Source organism: Myodes glareolus, chromosome 7, assembly GCF_982192425.1.
Source record: "Myodes glareolus chromosome 7, mMyoGla1.1, whole genome shotgun sequence".
Classification (NCBI taxonomy): domain Eukaryota; kingdom Metazoa; phylum Chordata; class Mammalia; order Rodentia; family Cricetidae; genus Myodes; species Myodes glareolus.
Genome location: NC_142032.1, coordinates 44,718,110 through 44,743,784, shown reverse-complemented (window position 1 = coordinate 44,743,784; position 25,675 = coordinate 44,718,110). Strand labels below are relative to the sequence as shown.

At 46.0% G+C, this 25,675-nt stretch overlaps 1 protein-coding gene across 3 annotated transcripts in view; it reads right to left on the bottom strand.

The window, feature by feature from the left end:
• Positions 1–25,414, bottom strand: part of Gcnt1 (glucosaminyl (N-acetyl) transferase 1) — a 31,478-nt gene extending 6,064 nt beyond the window's left edge. The window contains exon 1 of one of the 3 annotated variants that reach the window (XM_087908044.1): positions 25,285–25,414. The gene's annotated coding sequence lies outside the window, so the exon portion shown is untranslated. Of the gene's footprint in view, positions 1–19,438; positions 19,589–24,992; positions 25,134–25,284 lie in introns of those variants that run through there. The other 2 variants (XM_087908045.1, XM_087908046.1) reach the window with 2 other exon arrangements.
• Between the last annotated feature and the right edge of the window lie 261 nt (positions 25,415–25,675).

Genomic DNA, 25,675 nt, shown 5'->3' with positions numbered 1-25,675 from the left:
CCGAAACAAGTGCTAGGGAACACTTCAACAGTCTAATCTAATTGGAGACTCCCTGTGTTCACTGACATATTAACAACCTCACAGTTAAGTAAGCCGCTCACCGCAATTTCCCCCAATCACTGATCTTAAAGTTTCTACCACTAACCGATCAACAATAGGGGCTTGAGAGATGGCTCAGTGGTTAAGAATGGTTGCCGTTCTTCTAGGACTTGAATTCTGTTCCCAGCACCCATGTCAGGTGGCTCAAAACCACCGTGACTTCAGGCAACCTACTTACAACAATACATAATATACAGAATTAAAAATAAAATTAGTACTAATTTTAAAATACAAACAATAGCCCTTTAAGTAATCCTTTCCCTGTTCTAGTTTAGAGAAAAGGACAAGTACTTCTATCCAGTCATTAGCAAGGCTAACTGAATAACAGCTTCCCTTTTTTCAACTTTCTTTTTCTCCTGAGGCAAGATCTCACTTTGGAGCTAAGGCCTTCTGTGAATCTGTAATCCTCCAACCTTCGTTTCTGGAATTACAGACCTGATTAGAGACCTGAGTGGCTTCCCACAATAATACAGTCTCTTAAAACAATAACAACGACAACAAGTCTTGGCAGGACAGGGTTGAAGGTCTGATTTCCAGAGTCAGCATTATATCACAAGATGTCCAGGTACAGCAACCAACATTTCCAAGGCATGCAAAGAAATAAAAAATCTGTCCCACAAATAGAGGAAAAGTGGTCAATTCTGTCCCCAAAGAAGGCCCGGCACTGGCTTTAACACTCTAAATAATCACTAGGCATCTATTCAAACAACTTAAGAATTAAGCAAAATAATAAGATAGGTAACCAAATTGAGAACGGCAGTAAAAAGAATTCAGTCTTTTAAAAGTGGACCCAAAGAAATCTAGAATGGACACATTATAAGGACTAAATCAGTGGTTCTCAACCTTCCTAATGCTGCGACCCATTAATACAGGTTCTCAGGTTGTGGTGACCCCAACCATAAAATTATTTTCACTGCCACTTCCTAACTGTAATTTTGCTACTGTTATGAATCAGAATGAAAATACCTGTGCTTTCTGATGGCGACTCTTGGGAATGGGTTGTCTGACATCCCCCCCCCCCCCCAGAGAGCTGCTACCCGCAAGTTGAGAATCACTACACTAAACGAAACTGACACATTACAACGCTTGAATGACTCGAGAGGTCCAAAAGCAGGACCGAGCTGCCATAAGAAAGACCCAGGGAGGCGGAAGAAAAGCTCAGTGACAGCATTCAGTCCGAGGAACAAAAAGAAAACTATCATAGACACTGGCAGGGTCTCTGAGACCGGGGAGACAACACGGAAAGCGTCTGGGCAGATGGGCCAGGGGAGCCCTAGACGAAGAGAACAGAGGACGGGGTGCAGGACTGCTTCATAATGGCGGAGCTTTCCAAACTAGCTCTCTACAAATTCAAGTCTGCATTCAAACAACTCAAATAGGTTTGTGAACAGAAAACAGTACGGCCAGGCAGCTGGGCAGTTTCTTCCACAACTTAACGTGGAGCAACAATTCAGCCAACAATCTCGTTTCTCGTTCCTGGCACTGCACGAGCGAGCTGCAAGAGCTTGCAAATGAACGTTTGCGACTTCATTTTCAGCAACATTGCCAAAATTAGCTCAATAAAACAATTTAAAAATAGAAAGTAAAACAAACAAACAAACAAAAATTGCTGAAATTTGGACATATTCAAGATGTCCTTCAATAAGCAGATACATAAACATACTGGGGTACAGCCACAACTGAGAGCAATGAGTTCACATCTCAGCGACTTTAAAAAAGGTGAAACACATAAAGAACTAGAGATGTAGTTTTTACAGCAGGCAAACCACAGGATTAATTTCCAAAGTGTGGGGGCTTTATGCAGGGAGCCTATACAGTTTATACAGGGGTAGGCTCGTTCCTTAGTGTGCTTAGTTTAATAAGGTCATGGAGATTACAGTGGTGGGCGGGAACACTTCTGGACAATGGTAAGCTTTGTCATACCATAAAGGCCTCGCTCAGGGCTAACACTTCAACACAACGGAACACTACTGAATGATACAAGAAGCTTTCCCAGCATGACAAAAGAGCCAGTTGTAAAAGACCACAACCATGTCGTCCCGAGCACAAGATGTTCTCACAAAGACAAAACCGTAGTGAAAGTAATATGATCAATATTTGTCAGAGGTGTGGGAGACGGGAGGCAGGATGAGTAAGCAGGGCCCTCTTGTTAGAGGACAGGGAGATTACTCCGCGAGACTGTGGTTAAGGGACAGTATGTACCCCTCGGAATGATAAGGAGTTAGTTTCTGAGGGCCAGGGTGCAGTTCATCCATACAGCACTTGCCTGGCACGCGCGAGGGAAAGGGTGCGGGGAGTCAGTTACAGCAAACACACCACACATGGGGTGGGAGAGCTCAGTGGTTTAGAGCGCTTAATGCTCTTCCGGGGGATCAGAGTTTGGGTCCCAGCACCCGTGGCAGGCAGCTACAGCCACCTGGAACTATAATTAAAAAGGATATGGCACCCTTTTTCTGTCTTCCACAAGGACCCCTATGCACGCACACACATTTAAAAACAAATACTAATACAAGATTTCAAAACAGGGGAAATAGTGCGTAGTATGGAATCTATTTTTCTCTGCAATTTTTCTGTAACCCTAAAACTACTCCATAGATATCCATGAAAAGGAATGTGTACACTCTGGTCCTCTGAACTTCAATGAATATAAACTCAAAAACTGTCAGGTACGGTGGTCAGTGAGTGCCTTTAATACCAGTCTTCTTGGGACAGAGGCAAAGGGGTCTGGGCTACACAGAGAGACTAGGCCTCAAAAACAAGACAAAATAAAACAAGGAAAACGACAAATGACAGTCGCCAAATGATCAGTAAAAACATTGAGAAATCACGACTGTCTCAGAAAATGGCCATTTATGCTAATGGAATATAAATAATAGTGAAGAGTAATGAATTTATGCTAATGTAATGCTAATGATAAAGGGAGTCATTTGGCTGACTTAGAAGGATGTTAGACTGTAAGTAACTAAACCCACACGAGTGAAGACAACACAGTGGTGGTGGTATACACAGACAAGCACACAGACTGTGAATGCATGTTGTCTGCAGTACACAGCCACCTGACTTGAAGGATAACAGAACAAACTAATAATGCCTTTGACTCTGTCCATTTATCATCATGGTAAATAATGATGGCAATTCAGTACAATTTTTCACTAATCATCCCAATCTCAACAAATAGAGTGTTCTCTTAAAGAGGGGAGCCAGGAAAACAAGACATCATAGAGAAAGGGATTTCCATGAAGAACAGAAGTTTGAGGGAAATATATATGAATGCTATGCTAACAGCTTATTAAGGCTTCCAGACTGGAACGAAAAAATTCCCCAGTGAAAAGGGAGAAGAGAACCTGAAAACAGAGGTCGTGAGCACGTGACTCAAACAGAAGACTAAACTCTCAAAACAGACTCTTGGCTTTCTCTGCCAGTAATAAGGAGAGTTGGTAAAGGAAAGGGGACAAAAGTATGACGTGTCATAAGGACAGTATGATCACTCTCTGCGGCACAACACAAAATAAATAAACCCAGGCCAAGGGGAGAGGCATCTGGGTACTCAATGGAGTGGGAAGGAAGACACAGGTGACCTTAGGTGAAGAAAAAGGAGCTGGCCAAGAACAACTCTGCAGAGAGGAGGGAGGACCCTAGAGTTCTAGCCCACAAGAGAGACAGAGTGAGCTGTTTACTCTGGGAGATCTTCCAAAGGTTCAGGGATTGGTGTACGAACTCTTTTCAAGGAAGATTTGGAAGCTGTTTACAAAACAGTTGGGTCTCCACCTCAAGCCTGGCTAAGGCCAAGGTTTCCTCTCTGCAGAAGAGCCCCAGGAAAGTCTGTGATCCCCAACAAAACACAGAGGGCCCCAGGCAAGCAGAACTGTGAAGTCCGCTACAGCTCACTTGCTTTCCCTATCAGCCCCTGGAGTGTCTGGTTGTCAGTGCAAAGACAGCTTATTTACTAGGGAATCTAGACTAGGAGAAAACAAGACTTAAATATCTTTTTTTCTTTCCTTAGTATTTCTTATGTGTTCAATGGAAACGGTCTCTAGGGAGAAGAAAACTATCATTAAGATTCTCAGAGAAACATGGTGTCTTCAAAATAAATACATGGTGGGGCCAGTGAGCAAAGCACACGCGGCCATGTCTGACCACCTCTGGCACCACATTGGTGGAAGGAAAAAAATGACTCCTGCAAGTTGTCTTCTGACCTCATACATGTAACATGACTTGTGCAGGTGTGTTTGTGTGCACGTGCATGCGTGCGCACACACACACATGCACACACACCCTACTTAAACAAACAAGAAAAATGGAAAAAATAAAAGTATGAAGTAGATTATATTGCCAGAAGGCTGCCGAAATAGTACTGTCCTATACTCTTCCCTAAGGTGACTTTGCCAGCCCCTGTTACAGCAGTCAAGCCCCGCCCCTACACCGATTTGAACAGATATGATTACATTAACCAAAAGAGTTTGGCAGGAATGACACTGAGCTCCGACATCAGCCCATGTAGGAACATGCAACTCCCACCTCACTGCCTTGGAAAGTGGGCTCTCCAGAGGCTTCTCTCAAAATTGAGTCCAAGCTCTGAGAAGCCACAGGGAGAAATCAGACAGTGGTAACCCAGCCAGCAGCTCTGGGCAGCACAGGAGGCACAAGCAAGTGGATAAATCATCAGGGGACTGTGGCTGTCACCAGTTTTTACTGAATCCTTCAGCATGTGAATTAAAAATGAAGTAGATGGAGCTACATTCGAGGTGGTTCACCCTATAACAACAGGTTAGTAGAACAAGCCGAAAAACACAGAATACCTAGCAGAGAAAAACAGACCTTTGGACGCTGGTGACATGCTAGCGAAATGAGAAAAGTCAACAGAAAGAGTAGGAGCCTCAGAGAGATAGTGACCTTTGGAACAGCAAGGGAAAACACGGGATTTTAGACAGCATGACCAGGAGACCCAAGTGAATAAAAGGAATCCCAGAGAAGGAAACACTTACCACTGTGAACCCATGCATAAGCTCCAACACCCCACCAGTAACAGGGAGAGTGAGCGCAGTCCTAAAACTGAGAGTGAATCCCAGAACTGGGAGGCAGTGAACAGTAGGAAAGGTCCCCCGGGAGTGATGTCGTCACAAAGATAGAACAGATGAGAGGGAAAACCCTGCAGAGCGGCTTAAACAACAGCAGACTTTGGGCTGAATTTATGATCGCTACCTTGAAAATGACGCAAAAGGGGACTAGGGACATATTTATGGAGTCCAAAGACAAAGGAAACAAGCTCTGGTGAAGGCAGTCACATAACTAGCTTCCCACTGTTTAGCTCTGAAAAATCTTGGGTCTCAGCAGGTAAATGTTATCAACCAAAATGCAATAAAACTATGCTCTAGGCTTTGGGATTCATCCCTTACATCAGGAAAGAAGGGAAGGGAGAGAGGGAGGAATGAAAGGAGGGAGGGAGGGAAGGAGGGAGGGAAGGGAGGAAGATGAAGTTCAGAAAAGCAAGGTCAGAAGCAGTAAGCAATGAGGATGAGTGTGGAAGCCACCCGTGGCTCAGCAACACCCATACCTAAGCAGAGAACCATGGGAGCATGGTTTACCTGGATGTGGTAAAGCAAAAGCCTCTTTCTATTGTTATTTAACCAATGGTCATTTTGCACAGTTCCATATGGCGAGAATCAGACAGAAACACTCAATCTGGGATAAAAACGCACACCAGGGCAGGACTGTTTCTACGGGAGATGCATGCAAGGTCTCCAAACCACTGACTGGCAGACCAGCTTCAGCTTAAAATATGCAAGAAACATGAGAAGACAGTTGATGTGGAAAATGAGGGCATTTCAAAACCACAATAAGATAGACCCAGGACACACTTGTGGATGTCAAAATAAAACATTCTAATAAAAGGTTCTGAGATATCACTCATATTCACCCCCAAACCAAACACTTAGTGTCAAGTTCACATGCAGAAAGACCACTGAACAAAGAGAGATGTGGGAAGAGGGAGTGTTTAAAGAAATGAACTGTGTGGCTCAGGCTATACCTGCCTTATGACAAGGGGCACCGACTATCTGCTCCATTAGGAGGAAGGTTTTGACTGTGAATAAGAGAGACTATCCTGAAGCATCTGGAAGAGTGCAGAGCAGAGAGAGACAGACTGACGGCGGCCAGGGCTAGAAGTGGAAGAGAGCAATGGAGGCAGGAAAAGCTAGAGCCTGGGGCATGGGGGTTGGGGGCGAAAGATAGAGAACAGACAGAGGGCAGGGGTGGACAAATCCTGTGGATTACAAGGAGTAGTTGGGGAGAGGGGATGGAGAAGTCATTTCACAAGTTCCTGAAGAATGTTGGCTTTTATCTAACCACCAGAAATCCTTCTATAGTCCAGCTTGAGCTCATTTCTAGACATATGACCTAACAATTACATTTCTGATAAGGAAGGAAGGAAGGAAGGAAGGAAGGAAGGAAGGAAGGAAGGAAGGAAGGAAGGAAGGAAGGAAGGAAGGAAGGAGAAAATATGGTGGCCCACAAGTATAATCCCAGCACTTAGGAGGCAGACAGTAGGATGAGTTCAAGTACCAGGTCAGTATAGCCAATATAACAAGACAACAGAAGAAGCGTGGCATGGTGGCTCAAACCTTTAATCCCAGAACACAGGAGGCAGAGACTGGTATATCTCTTGAAGTTCAAGGACAGTTTGGTCTACACAGTGAGTTCCAGGACAGCCAGAGTTACATAGTGAGACCCTGTCTTAACACAACAACAAAGGGCAAAGATTATTTTTCAAAGGTTTCTATTTGTATGTGTGTGTGTGTGTAGTGAGGTACAGGCATGTACCCATCTATCACACTATTCATGTGGAGGTCAGAGGATAACTTGTGGAAGTTGAATCTCTTCTTCCACCATGTAGGTCCCAAGGATCAAACTCAGGTCTTCAGGCTTGCTAGCAAGCACTTCTGCCCCCTCTCCACCGTTACCTCAAGTCAAAGCAAGAATTTGGAGAGTTAATGTTCATCTTATTATACATTGCTATATTAAAACTCTAGCCAGATGGTGGTGGTACATACCTTTAAGCCCAGCACTCAGGAGGCAGAAGCAGGTGGACCTCTGTGAGTTCAAGGTCAGTCTGGTCTACTGAATGAACTTCCAGGACATCCAGGGCTACACAGAGAAACCCAGCCTCAAAACACCAAAAATGCAAACAAAAACTCCATCTGCTATTCCCTTTTTCCTTTCTATTTTACAGGGCTCACAATAGAAACCAGGGCCTCCAGCATGCTAGGCAAGCACTCTACCCGATTCATACCGCTGATGCTGCAATACCATTTTTAAAGCATTGGAAATATTCCTTAAACATGGCACATGCATATATATGCAAAATAGATGCACACACACACCTCTCCAACCATATAGGCATGCAGAGCAGGGCCCACAGCCCACAGCAGAAGGATGCAGGGTCTAACTCTGTTCAGTTAGCATCTCATTCCAGGGATAATAACAATCCTGTGCTCCCGCTCTCTCAGGGACTGCTGAGACAGCAAAATACCAACTCCTGTGTCTAATGCCAAGCCCCACAAGTGTCTTAGGATTGTGACTCCAGTGAGAAAGCCCAAAGTGCCACCAGGAGAAGGCCAAGAGATGTGCTAGAAACCTGTGGCTGAGGGTAAGAACTGGCTACATGGGTGGGGTTCCTCTTTCTTGCCATCTGCACCCTCGCAGCCCCCTTCCTCTGGTGTGCCCGGCCTCTGCCCTTCCCTAGTCTCTTCTTTACCTACCCATAGTACTGTAGTCTGTCACTCACTGAGGTTTGCTTAAATTCTGGGTCTCCCACTGAAAGAGAATCTAACCACAGGGAAAGCTCTTGACATGTATCTACTGCTCTCAGAAATCGTCTGGAGTTTTCTGAGGCTCCTTCCAAGAAGCAACACGGACCTTTTATAAGCAGCATTGGGTTGCAATTTTGGTGCCCCTGTGGTAAGAGTATTTTGAATATTACAACCCAAATCAGATTACCTGGTGAAGGAAAAGGAGAATCAATGCCACATCTCCTTCCCTCAGACCTGGCAACCCAGTGCTGGGCACAGAAGATGGCTCAACGTTTGCTGAATGAGTGAGACCTCCAGTCACAGCCCATGTTCCTCTGCTAGGTGTGCAACATCTATCCGCTCATCCTTTGGCTGATGGGAAAGAGCTGCATTCAGTTCCCTGTGCTGGCAAGAAGCAGACATTTCTAAATATATACTGCTTGAAGACCAAATGATAAGCCACTTTTTAAAGTATATAGTTGTAAAGACCCACACGAAAATCTCCAAAGTTAGAGAGAATGGTTGACTCCTGATCTAGAGCCTTTCGAGATGAGTTCTTAAGTGTAGGATTCAGATAGGGGAACACTTAGGGCACAGTGCCTGCTGAAGGCTTTGATAAAGCCAGGCAAAGCTTCATTTCCAAACAGCAAGTCTGCCAGGCAGCAGGTCACATGTGACACAAAATAAAGGCATCTTCCCAGAAAGTCCCACAGACCTCTTCTTGGCAGATTACCGCAAAATACATGCCAACCCCCCAAAAGAGGGCGATGGGGCGCCCACCCCTAACTGAGAGGGTAATATAAACAGCAGCATTGCCTTTGGAATGCTTAGTAGTTTGCAGGAACTCTCCCAGTGTTTTACCTGCGTTAGCACACAGATATTCGCTCTTCAGCTGAACCACACGCAGAAGAAACACCTTTTAAGATGGGGAAACTGAGTCAAAAAGAGGTTACGTGGCTTAACGTCACACAGCTAGAGAAGCCAAAGAGCTAGGCTTAAACTCACACCATCTGGTCCTCATGTTTATGCTAGATGGTCCATTGAGAAAAAGACAGGCTGGGTGATCAGGGCGCGCAACCTAAGAGAGAGGTGATGGAAATCCCAGCGTTACAAAAGAGCACAGGGACAGCCATGTAGGAGTCTAGGAAGAAACCAGTCTCAAGGACAGCAAGGGAAGTTCCAGACAGTTCTGTAAGGAGAGAAAACGGAGGAAGCCCCTGTGGGAGATAGAGTGACTGGCAGTTACGGCAGAGTGGGCGTTAAATGAGTACAATGTACATTGGGCACACCAAAAATAAGAAACTAAGATTAATTTGGCTGGATATAGTGGCATCACGTCTTTAATCCCAGTACTCTGGAGGCAGAGGCAGGCAATCTTTGTGAGTTCTGGGGGCCAGTCTGGTCTACACAGCAAGTTCCAAAACAGTCAGAGTGATGTACTGAGATCTCATCTCATAAAGAAGTAAAATGAAAAAGAAAGAATATTAACTTAGACAGACAAACCAAGAGAAATCATGGCGTGTCAGTGTCTTTCCACACACGAGCTCTGGCTTCTGTGTTTACAGCATTTCAGAACACGGGGCACCACCAGGCACCCTTTCACTCCCGCTTCCTTAGACACCGTGCACCCTCTGGGACGTGCAGTTTCTCAACAGAGTGGCTGCAGCCACAAGGATGACAATGCGATTTACACATCCGCAACGCATGCTGCCCTAACCTTTCCCTTCTCGCCGGCTCATTTCTTAAACAAACAAAAAACAGGGAGGGGTTTCAGAGACAATGACTTCTGCTTTGATGTGATGAGCTTATATTGCTATTTTCACATAAAGAATATTTAAACATTCTGGAGTAGCAGATGATTGTAAGCCCCTTGATACGAGCATCTTGATCCCCTGGGAGAGCAGTCAGTGCTCTGAACCACTGAGCCCTCTCTCCAGCACCCTGGCTGTGATTTCTAATGGCATACGTATTAATATCAAAAGGTATCTATTCTACTGCAACAGAACCCTTCAGACTTTAGAGCCTGGAGAGGTAGGTGGCTCAGCGCTTGGGAACACTTGTTGCTCTTGCAGAAGACAAAAGTTCAAATCCCAGAACCCCTATGACAGCCCATGACTAGCTGGCACTTCAATTTCAGAGGACTCAACACCCTCTTCTGGCCTCTATAGGCACCAGGCACCCACGTGACGCACATATATGTGGGCACTCATATACATAAAATAGAAAATCATCTTGTACTTATCAATTGTTCACCTTTACTTGCTCTATCAACATTAGGACTACATGAAGCTGGGCACAGTGATATAATCTGTATAATCCCGGCACTTGGGAGGTAGAGGCAAGAGGACCAAGAGTTCAAGGCCAGCTTAGCGTACATAAGATCCTGTCTCAGAAAAACAGAAGCAGACCAAATAGCAGGGGAAAAAGAAGAAAAGATAAAGGTGGGTGGAGAGAAAGAAGAAACCTGGACCAATGAGATGGCTCAGCAGGTGAAAGGGCTTGCTATGCAAGCCTGAAGACCTGAGTTCAATACCTAGATCCCCATGCTGTGCAAGCCTGAAGACCTGAGTTCAATACCCAGATCCCCAGGACGTAAAAGGAGAAAGCTGACTCTAAAAGCTGCCCTCTGACCTCCACATGCCACATGGGCATCTATCCCCACAGAAATCCAGAATACCTAAAGACATGCATTCCCTCGAAAACCAAGGAAGCCCACAACTGCATTGAAGTACCCAAAAGACATCACATTAGAAGCTAGAAAAAGAAATGAGAAACAAAATGATGTTCTATCAACAGAGTAGAATAGTATCCAGCCTTAAAGGAAATGAAATTCCGACATGCACTGTAACATCGATGTCCCTAAAGGCACGATGCTAACCGAAATACACAGGCACAAAAGGGCAGATTCCTTAAAATTCCAGTTACACAAGGTACTAGAGTAGCCGAATTCAGCACAGTACAGCTGCACATGTGTGTCTATCTATCATCTGTCTGTCTGTCTACCTGCCTACCTCTCTGCAGCCGCCTTACCCATGCCAGGCACTATCCATACTGAACCACGCCCAGCCGAGAAGCACGTTCCTCAAAAGTGTCTTTTTAAATGACTCCCACAGACGCTGAAGGAAAATGGTAGCTGAGCACAGGTAAGTAGAAGGCCAGGTTACCCCAAGGTGAAAAGGACAGATGTACTTCCACGGTGTAAAAGTTTAGAGATGGACTGGCGTTGTAACTCAATTATAGAGTGCGTGCCTAGCATGGGCCCTGGGTTCAATTCCAATCACCCATAGAAAAAGAGAAGAGAAGAGAAGCTCTGATTTGTCAAGAACAAAGAGTTCAGAGTCATCGTCTCCCAGGCTGCTCTGTTTCCTCAGCGAAGCCGGTTTAGTGTTACCCCTCAAGGGGCTGACATGTAACAGGAGAAGTCCTACAGGCTCAGACACCGGCAGGGCAGGTTCAGGGGTGAACTCTGACAGGCCCAACAGAATCATGCCCACTCACATACACATGGAAGATAGTTTTTAAAAGGAATCTTCAACCTCATTATGATCACAGGCCAAAAAAAACCAAAAAAACAGTCAAGGAACTCCCTGGCTACTTCCATGTGACAGCCTGCGTGAGCCTTGCACGCACCGTTCTTTTCTGATCGCCAGGTGTTGTCTGAGAAGAGCGACGGTGACAGCACAGCCTGACGCAAACAGAAGTTTAAGCTGGGAAGTTACGTCTAGTTCACCTTGTCCGCTGCAGACTCTCTTCAGGGAGCCAGGAAGACAGTCAGTAGCAGTTGTCAGTCGAGATTGCTGGGGCTTTTCCACCCTGAAGTGGAAACTGAGCCAGACGAAACTTCAGCCCATCCTGTTTGCCACATGACAGACTCAAGGCTGTGAACAGACCCCACCATGAATTCTCCCACCACCCCAATGCTTCCCTAGTCCCAGAAATCCAAACATGGTTTGCATTTCAGAGGCTGCCCCCAAGTTCTCTACCTTTGGCTTGGTAAATGGGATTATTGACATCTTTTCATTCCAAATGATGAGGTCCAAGGCTATCTATTAGCAATGGCAGGTGCTCTTTGCCTGCTTGCCCCTAGCATGTTCAAAACCCCAGCTGAACATCTTCCACATGGTCTCTTCCATGAATCACATGAACGCTGCATCTTTGAAGCCCATCATTCACTATTAGAAGTCACTGGGCCAAAAGAGGGGAAGACGAACACAAACAGATACAAATTAATAAAAGGGGATGCCACCTCCCCTTTTATTTTCTTTTTTCTTGAGGGGAGGGGGCTGGTAGTTTGGAGACAGTGTTTCTCTCTAGCTTTGGAGCCTTCCTCGAACTTGCTCTGTAGGCTGGATTCGAACTCACAGAGATCCGTCTGTCTCTCGGCCTCTTGAGCTCTGGGATTAAAGGTGTGCTGCCACCACCACCACCCGGCTATGATGCCACTTAACAGACCGTAGAAGTACCTCAACCCCTCTGAATACTAGATTTCCTCATCCAAAAATGGAGGTCATGGGCTGAGCGGGGCATGCTTTAAATGTACAAGGCCCTGAGACCAACCCACAGACCCTCCTCCAAATACCTATCTCAGTGTTCACTTGGGAACCAGTAGCCCACAGTGCTGCTCAGGCAACCGGGGACTTCAGTGACGGTGTCAGCTAATCTACATTGTGTGCTCTGGGGACCTCCCGCAGGCCAGTGTCCAGCCTTGAATTCCTTTCCCGTCTCCAGATACCCATCCTGTACTCTGGACTTAGTCCAAGCTTACTCAGTAAAGACAAAAAAAAAACAAAAACAAAAACAAAAAAACCCAAACAAACAAAAAAAAAAACAAAAAAACAAAACAAAAAAAACCAAAACCAACATTCAAACATACCAACCCCTTCCCAAAAATGTAGGGCAGCTTCTTAGATGCTTTTCTGTTAAATGAATCCACCTTCAGACAAGGAAGGAGTTCGGTACTCAGACGGTCCAAGTTACAGTGGGTCAGGGAGCAGGGTATGAATTCAAAGCACCCACTGTTGGCTTCTACAGAAAGAGCATTTATAAAGAAACCCCAAACCACAGGCCTCCTGTTGGATAGAGGTCTCATCCTGTTTGGGGCTTATCCCAATGGCTCTGAACCTTGGTTAGAAAGAGCTGGATTTGGTGAGAGGTGCCCAGTTCCTGGGTGCTAGCTGGTCCCAGCAGATTCACAATGACCAGGGCTGGGAAGGCGGACGGTGTATGTCTCAGGCCTACTGGGCCACGTGTCAGAGAAATGGGAGGGTAAAAGTTTAAATAGAATCACCCACTTCTCACATGGAGGAGCTTTGAATTGTATGTGCACCTGAGACCTGAGACAGCTGTGTCTATGTGACTATGGATTGGTCTGTCGTCACCCCTTCTCCCCTATGAGACAGGGTTTCTCTCTGTAGCCCCCAGAACTCCTCTGTAGACCAGGCTGGCCTTGAACTCAGAGACCCACCCGCCTCTCCTCTGGAGTGCTGGGATTAGAGGTGTGAATCACCACCTTTAAGGTTACATTAATAATGAACGAGGGCTTTATTTAATTCCCATCACTACCCTCCAAGTAGCTACTTTTGTTCTCATGGAATGGTCAGTAAAAAAGGAAACTAAGGCCTCAACTGCTTTACTAAGGCCATCAGCTCTGGTTCAGCAGCAGTCAGTGTTGAGGAAGGGCTGACAACCTGGGGACAGGGAGCTCAGATTGCAAGCTTTATTTATAGCCAAGAACCACACAGCAGGCAGTCATTACCAGCTCCTGGTCTGTCCCCTGGGCCTTGACCACCCTCCCATCCCCCCAGTCTTCTTGCAGGTTGGATACCATAAACCCTCCTAGGATGCGGGTGAGCCCAAGGCCTCAGGGACCTCTCCATGGCCTGGACTCCACTTCAAAATCCACCTGGGAAAGTCATCCACCACATCCACTTGGTTTGAGCTAGCTTTAGATACAGTTGTTAAGTTTAAAATCATCTCCAAATCCAAGCATATCTCAATGTAGTGACATCAAAAAAGGTTTCTGAGAAGTCATATTTAGTGATGTTGTATTCCAGTATGACCAATAAAAATTTTTTCCAAGTAAATATATCAAATGGTTACAATGAGGAAAAGGTGGGAAGCATACAACCAAAATTACTGGGTTTTTTTCCCTTCTGGAAGAAGTGGGATGTTTAATTTTTATGCTTGAATTTTAATTTCAGCATTTTTTTAAAAAAATTACAAAGCAGCGGTGTACACCTTTGATCCCAGCACTCAGGAAGCAAAGGCAGGAGGATCTCTGTGAGTTCAAGACTGGCCTGGCAACATAGCAAATTCCAGGATAGCCAGGACTACAGAGAGAGACCTCTCAAAAACAAAACAAACAACAGACAGTTAGAAATGGAGATTTCAAGAGCGTCAGTCAAGCGCGACACCACCCAGCATGAATGGGGGAGGAAGTCATGGATTCCACACCCCAGTCGAGGAGCTACTGGACACCACGGCGACAGCTTCAGGGGCCCTGTGCCCGTGAGCACCTGGGTAGCAGAAATTTTGGATTCCGTGAGTTATATTTTTAAAAAGAAGCAGGGGAGAGGCCAGTGAAGTTGGGGAAGAGGCATAGAAGGAAATCCAGGAAGTACAGGAGGTAGAAGCGGGAATGGATATGGTCAAAATACGTTGCATACATGTGAAATTCTCCAAGAAGAAATTTTACATTTTTAAAAAGGCATCAATGGTCCACCATAAGTTCTAGCCCAAATATTCGCAAAGCATTATGATAATTTCTTAAAAACAAATTCACAGTGGTATCATTTCCTATCCTCCAGGTAGGGCTACAGAGTATCCGGCTGACACGTGACAGGCTAGTGCCCTGAGCCACCCCAGTCCTCGGCTCATGTTCTCCACTGCTTTTCAAACATAGCTGTGACTCTACAGACCTTCTTATTTGCTCAGGCTAAATGACAGTGGCCACTATTGTCTGTCTTTTTCATCTCCTGGATATCAAGGATCCTTGTTTCCACTACAAATTGTGTCTTGTGGACAAATATTAATGGCATTTTCAAGATGTGTTGTTATGAACACATAATATCTTAGTATATTCCTAGCTTTGTTTTCTTTTAGAGGATTTCTTTGGAATTCCCAGGAGAAGCTCCACCAGTATTTAGAAATCTCTGTATACTACGAATGCCCTCCAAATGGACCACCATAGTTATAGAGTACCATGTCATCTACAATGTCTGAAACGCCTTAACTACGTGCCACATATGCACATACTCTCTGACTTCTCTTGTCAATGTTGCAACTGCAGCGTGATACAGCACCAAGACTTCCTTCTGTATTCCTCACTATCAGCAACTGCTTGAATACTTTCTCTTGTGGGTGCTCAGCAAGAAGAGGCGAGCGAATCTGATAATGAGGATCTCTGGAGCCAGCCAGAGCAAACCAGACCAAGCAGGAATGTTGGAAAGCACGCCTCCCGAAAGCCCTTCCGGTCTCTAAACTGCAGGGTCTTCTTTCAAAACGTTTCTTTCACTGATTCATAAAAACATAAAATTGCACATTATCAATGAGATATGAGGTCACAATGCATGTTGTGTAGCATTAGCTTCCTTTACTAAAAAAAAAAATAAATTCAAATGATTTAGTTTGGAAAATGATCATATGTCAAACCTTGGGAGTTTTTAAGAATAAGTGAACTAAACCAGGTGTGGTTGGCACACACATACATACAACCCCAGCCCTCTTAGGATCATTGCAAATTCAATGCATGGCTGGTCTATAAGACCCTGGCTGTAACACAATCACCCTCCCCATTCTCCACCTCCAAGAAGCAAAAGGGAGTAAGTGGGGCTGGAAAGAAGCCTTGCTAAACAAATGCAAAGCACTGGCTGTTCTTCCAGTGAACCCAAATTCGGATCAATTCCTAGCACCCACATGGTGATTCATTTGTAATTCTTAGGGGATCCAGTGCCTTCTTCTGGTACATGCTGCATAGACATGTATGCAGGCAAAACACAGATACACATAAAAAAATTTTTAACGTGCCTATAACATTCTTATACTCTTTTCAACACACCTTGAACTCTATTGCTGTTTACATTTCCCTTATATCTAATCTTTTTGTTTCTTTAGTTTTGAGACTAGGTCTAGATATGTAAAGCAGGCCAGGCTCAAACTCCCAACAAGCAGAGGCAAGAAGAGGCATGGTGGGGAGTGCTATGGTTTTCTAAGAGACAAGCCACGCCCACTCTCATCATCTTGAATCTCACCATCCCTCTTGGCATGTGCATTCCCTCTCTCCCGGTCCCTTTCTCTGTCTCTCTCCTCTTCTTCTCTTTCTTTACCCCCCCCAAGTAATAAATATCCAATTCTATTCTGTACGATGTGCCTGTCCATGTGTCTCACACCCGCTCACCTGCCCAGCCGCTCACCGCTGGGAAACTGCATCTTCTGGGGACTCCCTAGGAACCAGGACCAGCCCAGCGCTGCATGGCTGGACTCCACCCGGAATGGCAGCTCTCCTGGTCAGGGACCCGCTGCTCAGGACCAGGCACTGGGACACACACACATGCAGCATTTTCAACAGGGAGGGTCTTCTATCACTCTTGGTCTTACTGTCTGGGACAAGGTCTCTTGGTGACACAGAAACTCATTGAGTGTGTCAAGAACAAGTGTTCTTAACCATTGAGTGAACTCTCCAGATTTGTGTTTTTTGCTGTTGTTTGTTTGCTTTGGGGGGAGTTGTTTATCTATTCACCTATCTATCTGTCTGCCTATCTATCTACCTACTTACCTATTTATTTCTGAGTCAGGGTTTTTCTGTGTAGCCCTGGAACTCACTCTGTAGACTAGGCTGTCCTCAAAATGACAGACACTTGCCTGCCTCTGCCTCTGAAATGCTGGGATTAAAGGACTGAGTCACCACTATCTGTAATGGTTTGTCCTGTCCCTTTAAGAGACAAGCCCTGCCCACTCTCCCACCAGCATAGCTGATCTTCAGTTTCTAGCCTGAGTCTTTTCCCTTTCTGTCTCTCCCAAAGAGGCAGCTTCTGCCTCTCTCCCTTCTCCCCACTTCTCCCCTTCCCCCACCTCTGTTTTTCTCTCTTTGCTCTTCTCCCTTGTCCCCTTCTCCCCTTCCTTTCCTTAACCCACTAAATAAATATCCAACCTCACTCTGCATGGTGTGCCTATCCACGTCACTCACCCGCCACGTGGCTTTCTGCCCGGGACTTGCTGCTCCTCGTGGCCAGCTGCCCACTGCTGCCACTCGGGAGAACGGTGCAGTTTTATTTTTACCATAACACGATCCAGCAATGGTTTTTACTTTTGTTTTAATCCTACATTTTTGGCCATAGTTTGTATTTTCAGGGAGCTTAGAAGTTTGTTGTTATATTTGTTATATTCTATGTAATTTACTTCAAATATATTTCATCATGAGGTCCCGGGTTTGATACCCAGTGCTGCATAAAAGTACACATACACACATGCACACACTCACGTGCACACATACACACACACATGTGCACACACACTCACATTCACACATGCACAGACTGTAAGACAAACAAGTGTAGGCTTTCATCTAGAACCTGTGGTATGTGGGGGACAAGAACCTCATATGGTTTTCAGGAAAGGCCACACATAGCTACAAGAAGGCTTCTTGAGCCACACCAAAGGGTCTATTAATAAGAGAAAAGAGTCAGCACCTCGCCCCCATTGGTGAATTGTCTTACTTAGCATAATAAATTGAAGTCTAGGTTCCAACTCTGTTGAAAGCTCAGTCTTACTCACCGTCAGACCTTTACTCCCAGCAACACAAGAAGCAAACAAACCCAGCAAGCCCAAGGCAATGCCTAAGGCGCATTCCTATGTCCAGTGGCCGATTCCAAAAAATTCCTGACCACCTGACTCCAGTTGAATCCTGCAGCTGACCATTCACAGAAGGCTTGGTTACAGCGCACGACGACACAGCACTGGCCTGAGACTTGCTTCTCAGTGTTCAGCTTCACCTTTTCTCACACAGCTGCCCAGGGAGCCAGAGCCCTCAACAACAGCACGTGACCATTCTATCGTCTGATAGAATAAGAAGCCACATCGCCAGATGTTTAAGTCATTATAGCACCACCGCATGTTTAAGTGGGAAATTTTATTTTACTTTTGGGCAGCACTAGGAATCAAACCCAGGGTCTTCCACACACTAGGCAAGCATTACATTGAACTATACCCCCCCCCAACACCCTGTAAATACACTCTATTTAACAAATAATTGTAGCTATGAGTACAATGAGATACATGTGATATATAAATGCAACATATATATGTACATACACATATTCTATATTCATATTCCAGGAGAAGCCAGACACTGGGTTCATCTTCCCAATCTGAGTATTGGACGTGTGAATGTTCACATGTGTGGGCAGGTGCACATACATGTACTTGCATGTGCACATGGAGACCAGAGGCCAACATCAGACGTCTTCCAGTCATTCCCCAGCTCATCTTCTGAGGCAGAGTATCTCACTGAACCTCAAGTACACAGATTCCGTCCAGCAAGCTCCTAGGGCCCACTAATTCCTCCCCACCTCCGTCTCCACTGCTGAGATTACAAGCTTGAGGCGGCAAACTGGTGAAATACTTTGATCAGTAAAGTTCTTGCTCAGGAAGCATGAAGACCCAATTTCCACCCCCAGACTCCATGTTAAGAAAAAGAACAAGAGGAGGAGGGGGATGCTAAACACAGTGGCACACATTTGTAATCTCGGCCCTGAAAAGAAAGAGACAGGCGGGACTCCAGGACTCCCCGGACAGCTAGCTGAATAAAAATCTAACCTAGCCTTATCTTGGCCAATAAACAAACGTTGTCTCAAAAATTTAAGGGTACTGCTTCTGAGGACTGACACTCAAGGTTCTCCTTTGGCAACCTCGGCAAAATTGGTAAGACTAAGACCCGCCCATGGTCAGGTGTGGCTGACAGTCGTCACCCAAGCACAAGGTGAATGGCAGGAAGCAGACCTCTAAGTGGGGCACAGACTCAGCTCCAAGGGCCACCACAGCTCTCGGTCAGAGATCCCTACTCAGGGGGAGTCAGAATTCTTGACTTGGCACCAGAAAAGAAGTCAGTGAGAGGCAGCGCTGGAGTTTGCTAAAGGGGATTTTGATTAAGAACTTATGCACAGGAGTTAATCCAAAGAGGAGCACTTGGGGGAAGAGTCCAGTATATGCAGACTGGGTGTCGGCTTCTGAGGGGAGGGTGGTGCTTTCTCGTCTTTGCAGCAGCTATATACAAGATGTTGGTGGCTTCTGAAGCAGCCAAGAGGTTGCTGAGAAATTTAAGTGAGGCTATAGAATGGTTCCTAAGCATTGGATATTACAAAAGACAGAGTAAAACCCCAGGTCAGCGGGATCACGTGGGAGGCTAAGATGTTTACACTGTAAACAAAAGCCTATCAGTCACCTGGATGTTTCCCTAGGGTGAGGCTAAACCCAAGGTCCAGAAAGGAGTGAGGCCACTCTCCAGTTCACCCATGTTTCTTATATGCCCCCCCCTACCCATATTCCCAATGACTCACCAAGACAAACCTAGGCGGAGCGCTTCAGTCCACCACCATTGCCCCACCTGTGCTGAATAGACTTTCTGTTCACATCTTCCCAAGAAAAAGGAACCCAATAGTTTTCATGAAGCTCAGTCATGAACCTTGGCACTAGAAATACTCCAACAGGCTGGACTGGAGCACTAGACAGTGTGCTTGTCTTTCACAGGAGTCCAATCTCTAGCACAGCAAAATTAAACATATTAAAAAAAAAAAAACCTCACCAGTTCAGAAACAAATAACCTCAGCTAATGGTCTTGTTCCTTCCTTTCCAGAAAAGTGAAGTAAAAGTCCTGAATCCCAAATATGAAGTGTCTTCGCGCATCCTCTCCCTCCTTATCACAGGCTAACCCTGCCCCACAGTCCTATCATCTCTGGAATTTGGGCCCACCCTCTATTTCCCTACTTTATTAGCCTCTCATCTATCTGCTGGCTCCATAAACGCTGCTGGACGCTGCTGGGAGCGTCTCCCAGCTCCATTCCGACCAAACAACAAAAAGCAACCAGAAACCACAGACCCCAGGTTTCCTCCTACCCCGTCTGTGTACCCTGTGTACCCCGGTTCCTTATGAAGGACAGCCTTCACCGCCTCACTTCTCAAACAATGGTCAGGAGCTGCAGGGACGGGGACAGGCCCTTCCTCTCTTCACTCTAGCCTTTCTTTCCAGGCTTTACTGCTCAGCGACTGTTTCCATGCCAGGGTCGCAGGCATTTCCATCCCAGATCCTTCTAGTCCCCATCTCCTCAGTTCCGTTTGGTTGTCTCTCTCACAAGCAAAGCCTCTCCCAAAGGGAATTAGCCCCCCTCCCCTACCTGGTGCCAACCTCATTGTGCCCCCCACCCCAGTGCTCTCCAACACCATAAATGCTTTCCCCATCCCTATCCCACTCAGTCATTCATGCCAGAAACTTCTGGGCCATCCTGGTATCTCCCTGTCAACAGGATTAGTTAACCACCACTATCCTGATTTGAACTACAAACTAAATCTCAGCTATCAAATTTAATTCACCACACCACCCCTGGGAGACTGTAGGGGCATGGGGTGGCACTGTTTGCTAAGACCCACTCTCCCTTCCTGGGTGGCTGCACATGACTGCACAGGCTGTACCACATGACTGGCTGAGGAACCAAAGTCTTCGGTGCTGCTCTCCATGGGGATAAAAAGCAGTCTTCTACTGGTGCCCTAGAAGGTACCCTGAGTACCAGCAGAGCCAACACCCCAGACCATTCTTTGCACAGTAGCAGTACAATTATTTGAAATCTAAAGACACCCTCAAAAGGGTATGTGAACTATGGAACACAATTTACATTGAAGGAAACTTCCAGGCCTCCCCCAAAGCAAAATTTGGCTGTCTCATTCTTTAGCCAGACCAAAGGGTGCATAAATGCAGAGACAAAATGCAGAGACATTCACTCCCCACGCTCCCCACGGTGGCAGCTGTAGCCCCAGGGCCAGCAGTGCCAGGCTCAGTAAACAGCTGTTTGAAGGCCCGAGGGAGCAAGTAGCACAGGTCCCCAGGACCCCAAGGAATGAGGGCTACTGCTTGACAATAGAAAAGCTCATCATCGGAGGGTTTCTTGGGAATTTCTTTTCTTTTTCTTTTTTTTTTTTTTTTGAGACAGGGTTTCTCTATGTATCCCTGACTGTCCTGGAACTCACTTTGTAGACGGAGGGGCCTTGAACTCTGCTGAAAGGAAAGGCGTGTGCCATCACTGCCTGGATAAAATTTCTTTATTGGAAGTAAAAGTTATGGATCAATGATGGAGAAACTCCACGTGGGGTTGGGGACAAAGTCTGGGCGGAGGAATGCCGGCTTAGGTGGAGCAGTGCCCTGGGTTTGATCCCACTCGGCACAAAGGGGGAAAAAAAAAGGAAAGAAAAAGAGAACTCCAGTATTTGGTGGTGGCAGCATTTCACCTGGGTGGGGTCACTAGCTTCTTCTTTGCTATGGACAGAGCTCTAATGGAGCCAGGTTCCCAGGAGCACAGCCTGTGCATCCAATCCCATGGGGGCTCTGGCATGTTGGCTTCATACTCTGCTCCTACCAACCTAAAACTCTTACGTTTTAAACCAACAAGCGAACAAAATCTCACAACTTATGTAGCTGGTCCCAGGTTTTATAAATTACTTTGATTTCTGAAGGGCCCAACTACAATGAACTCACGGCTAAAAATGCACTTTTCAGAGCCAGGTGTGCTTTTGCCTCTCTGAGCTTAGGATATGTGACAAAGGGTCACATGCTTTTCCTCCATCAGTTATCACATGTGTTTCATGGCGCGCTTTTTCATTAGCTTTTGGGTTCTTAGACTGCAGAAGTGCACAGAGTGCTGTTAGCTAAAGACTGGAATCTCTTCTGCCACATGGGGCCTCAGGATTGAACTCAGGTAGTTAGGCTAGGCAGCAGGCATCTCTACCTACTGGGCCATCTCCCTGGCTTTATTCGCACTGAGTCTCAGCACTAGGATTTTTGCTTAGGTCTTGCTGTGGGTATTGTTTGCTTGTTAAGAGAGGGGCTCTATGTAGACCAGGGTAGCCTTGAATCGTTAATCCTTCTAGTTCAGCTCTTGAGTACTAGGGTTAAAGGCATGCATGGAAAATTGGGACTGACACTACAGACAGTCAAATTTTCCTAATCAATATGCAAGGTCAGTTCATGCTTCATTAACTTAAAAAAGCTGATAGAAACATCGAGTATACTAAAAAAATCAAAATTAGTTTAATATTCCTTTTTTTAAAGATTTATTTATTTCCTTTTTTATTTTTCTTTTCTTTTCTTTCTTTCTTTCTTTTTTTTTTTTTTTTTTTTTTTTTTTTTTTTTTTTTTTTTTTGGCTTTTTGAGACAGGGTTTCTCTGTTAGCTTTGGAGCCTGTCCTGGAACTCACTCTTCTAGACCAGGCTGGCCTTGAACTCACAGAGATTCACCTACCTCTGCCTTGCAAGTGCTGGGATTAAAGGTGTGTGCCGTCTCCGCCCAGCCAAGATTTATTTATTTTCTAATGTGTACATGCTTGTGCATGCAGATAACCAAGGAAACCTAAAGAGGGTGTCAGACCCCTGGAGCTGGCATTACAGTCAATCGTGCGTGGTCCAACATGGGTCCCGGAAAGTAAATTCTGGTTCTCCGTAAGAGTAGCAAGTGCTCTTAACCACTGAGCCACCAACTCAATAGCCCCTAGCATCCTTCTCTAGTTTTATGTTTCTAATTCCAAGTTTTACAGTGGTATTAATACCTGAAATTTCTGTGGCAATAAAATTTGTCAAGGCACACAAGCCATTCACATGGAATGATAACTCTGGTCTTTGTAATAAAAACGTCTTAAAATTCAAGGCATTTTAATTTACTGATAGCTTCTTTTGATAGGAAGTACTTAACCAATAGTTCATTGACAACTAGAACATTTCATATACAGGCCTACTTTCATTCTCAGCTGGGGGACTTGGCTCCCTCTCTCCCTGGGAAATCCTTGGCAGTGTCTGAAGCCCTCTGAGATTATTGTCACTGAAGCATGGGAGGGGCTTCCGTGGGTGTAATCAAAGTCCTATAAGGTACATAAGGATCCCCTTCTGATGGCCTTGGTTTTCACAGGGCAGGGTGAATGGCCCTCTCAGGATTGCAGGGGTGGGGTGGGAGGGGAGGGAGTAGGAATTTGAATTGGTATTTTTTTAAGTAATAAAAAAACAATAAATAAATAATAATAAAAAAAAAAAGGATCCCCTACCACAGAAGCCATCTGGCCAAGGGCTAGGCTCAGATGGCAAGAGTACTTGCCTGCCAGAAATAAAGCTGGGTTTGGTCCCCAGCACTGCATACTGCACTCCACTGCGTGGTGGAGCTTGCCCAATTCTAGCTCCTGGGCAGGATTAGAAGTTCAAGGTCATTTTCTGCTTCGCAGTCAGCGGTGGCTTGCACAGAACCTAGCAGAAAATGAAATCTCTCCAGCCAAAAATGTCAACGGGGCTATAAACACATAGGACATTTGTTTCTGAAGGAAACCAGACCGCATCAAGCGGCACCTCTGGTGTCAAAGCTAGAACATACAGTCTCCACAAGAACATACACCTGATTGGCAGCAGTTGTCACTGGGAGCATCCTTCCCAGCAGAGCTAGGTATCTGACATCCTGACCTATAACTGTGAGTACATTCCTCATTAATAAATGAATAATTTTATTAATATTCATATTATTAACATGAATATTAAAAACAGTGGCAGAGACCCTTAGCTGTTCCCATAAACCACATTACTCAGCACTGCTCAAATCCACACTTCACAGCCAACAGCACTGAACCAGCACTCAGGAGGTCGATCCAGACTTTGTGGCCAGCCTGGGCTACACACATAAGACCCTAAACAAACAAACAAACAAACAGAAAACAGCATCTGGCCTTCAGAAAAGATAGTTTCCAACAGTACTGTTTCCACCACCTAATTTCCTAATTGGTCGTTTCTAAGAAAGCAAGGTTTTCCCAAAATACCATCTATAAAGCCTGAAAAAGAAAGGAATGGGGGGAGGTGGGAGGGAGGGAGAGAGAAGCATAAATATCTGTAGTTTCCCACCCATCTAGAACTGAAACCTGCTCTCCCAGTTCTCCTGCGTGGGGGGGGGGGGGTGTCTATCTGTGGCCACCTAAGCTACTAACAGGTAATTTACGCTGATCTTTAAAAACCATTTACTCCTCCTCTTCCCTTCTAGAAGACAAACCTGCCTTTACGACAGCTCTAAATGGGGGCAGCAGGCCAGAGGAAGAAACCATATTGCTCCCCAACTACTCACCAAATTCAGGTCACAGCCCCACCCACCTGCCTTCTCAAGTCAATGCACCAGTACTCAGTCGGAACACTTTATCTCCTCCTAATTTGCCTCTAGTTCCATTAGTAACAAAACAACTCTCTTCTGGGGTGAAAAGGCAGGGTAAAGAATGCTCATCAATCTGACACAGCTTTTGCAGAGCCAAGCTCTGATCTACAGGCGACTCCTTTACGGTGGAACTTAGGAAAAAACTTAACGGCCACGTGGCGGGGTGCGCGGGGAGAGGGCACTTTTTATTCAGCATTGAAAGAACTGAGACTGGGGGGACGCATGAGGTGAGCATCTTAAGCGCTGGTCTTTAACTTCGGTAGGCAGAGGCAGGCAAATCTCTTTGAGTTTGAAACCATCAAAAAAAGAAGGAAGGAAGGAAGGAAGGAAGGAAGGAAGGAAGGAAGGAAGGAAGGAAGGAAGGAAGGAAGGAAGGAAGGAGAAAACGAACACATAATAAACCCCAAAAAATTAAAAACAAAGAAACTACGGAACTAACGTGTCTAAGAATTACCAATTTTCATAACAGACCCGCAGTCTGAAGAACAACGCGAAAAGAAGAGCAGCGACTGCTAGAACCCTAGACGAGCCGGCAGGCATTCTCTGCCCCATCGCCGGCTTCTCGGTCGGGGCTCTAACTGAGGTCTAACAGCCTCTTCGCTGGGCTGAGGTTTTAAGTTTAAGTTCCTGGCGCCTAAGACACCGCTGTTGTAACTAACTATTTGCTTCTTACCTTCCACGCCTGCAGCCAACCCCGATTTCTAAGCCCCTACTCATTACACGGGTCCGGGAAAAAGGTCAGAAAGTGACTTCCAGACGCCACAGTGTACCGGCTTCCCACGAACGGACCGAAAGGAGGGTGAGAAGAGGACGCCTGTTCCATCCCAGCCCGGGGCACCCGGACCAAGCGCCCTCTCTCCCGGTATCAGCTCCACTCCCTCCCCCGGCAGAGCCGTCCCGCCCGGATAGCTCCCGCTTGGTCCAGATCTGCCCGGTTACAGGGCCACTGGCCGGGCTTAGGTTACCTGGAGCCTGTGCCTGCTGGGCCAACGAAGCTCCGCTGATTCGGCTCGCAAAGCTGATCCTGGCGCGCTCAGCCCGCGATGCTCCGAACCTCGAGGCCGGCGCCACGCCCTCGGACCCGCCCTCGAGAGCACGCCCTCGAGCCCACCCTTGAGACCACGCCCCTGGTTCCGCGTCTCCCACCTGCGGTCCCGGCTCGAGGTGAGGGCGCCCTCTGGGTGCTGCAGTGGTTCCGGAAGATGGCTAGGATCCAAACTTCCTCTGGTTTCCTAGAATTTCTTGGTTCACTGGGCCAAGTAGGACCAGGTACCTGAATGGGATCTTTTAAGTACTTTTATGTCTGCTTCCTCTGCCGCAGGAAATGTGCCGACTGGTGTCATGTCTGATTTTAAA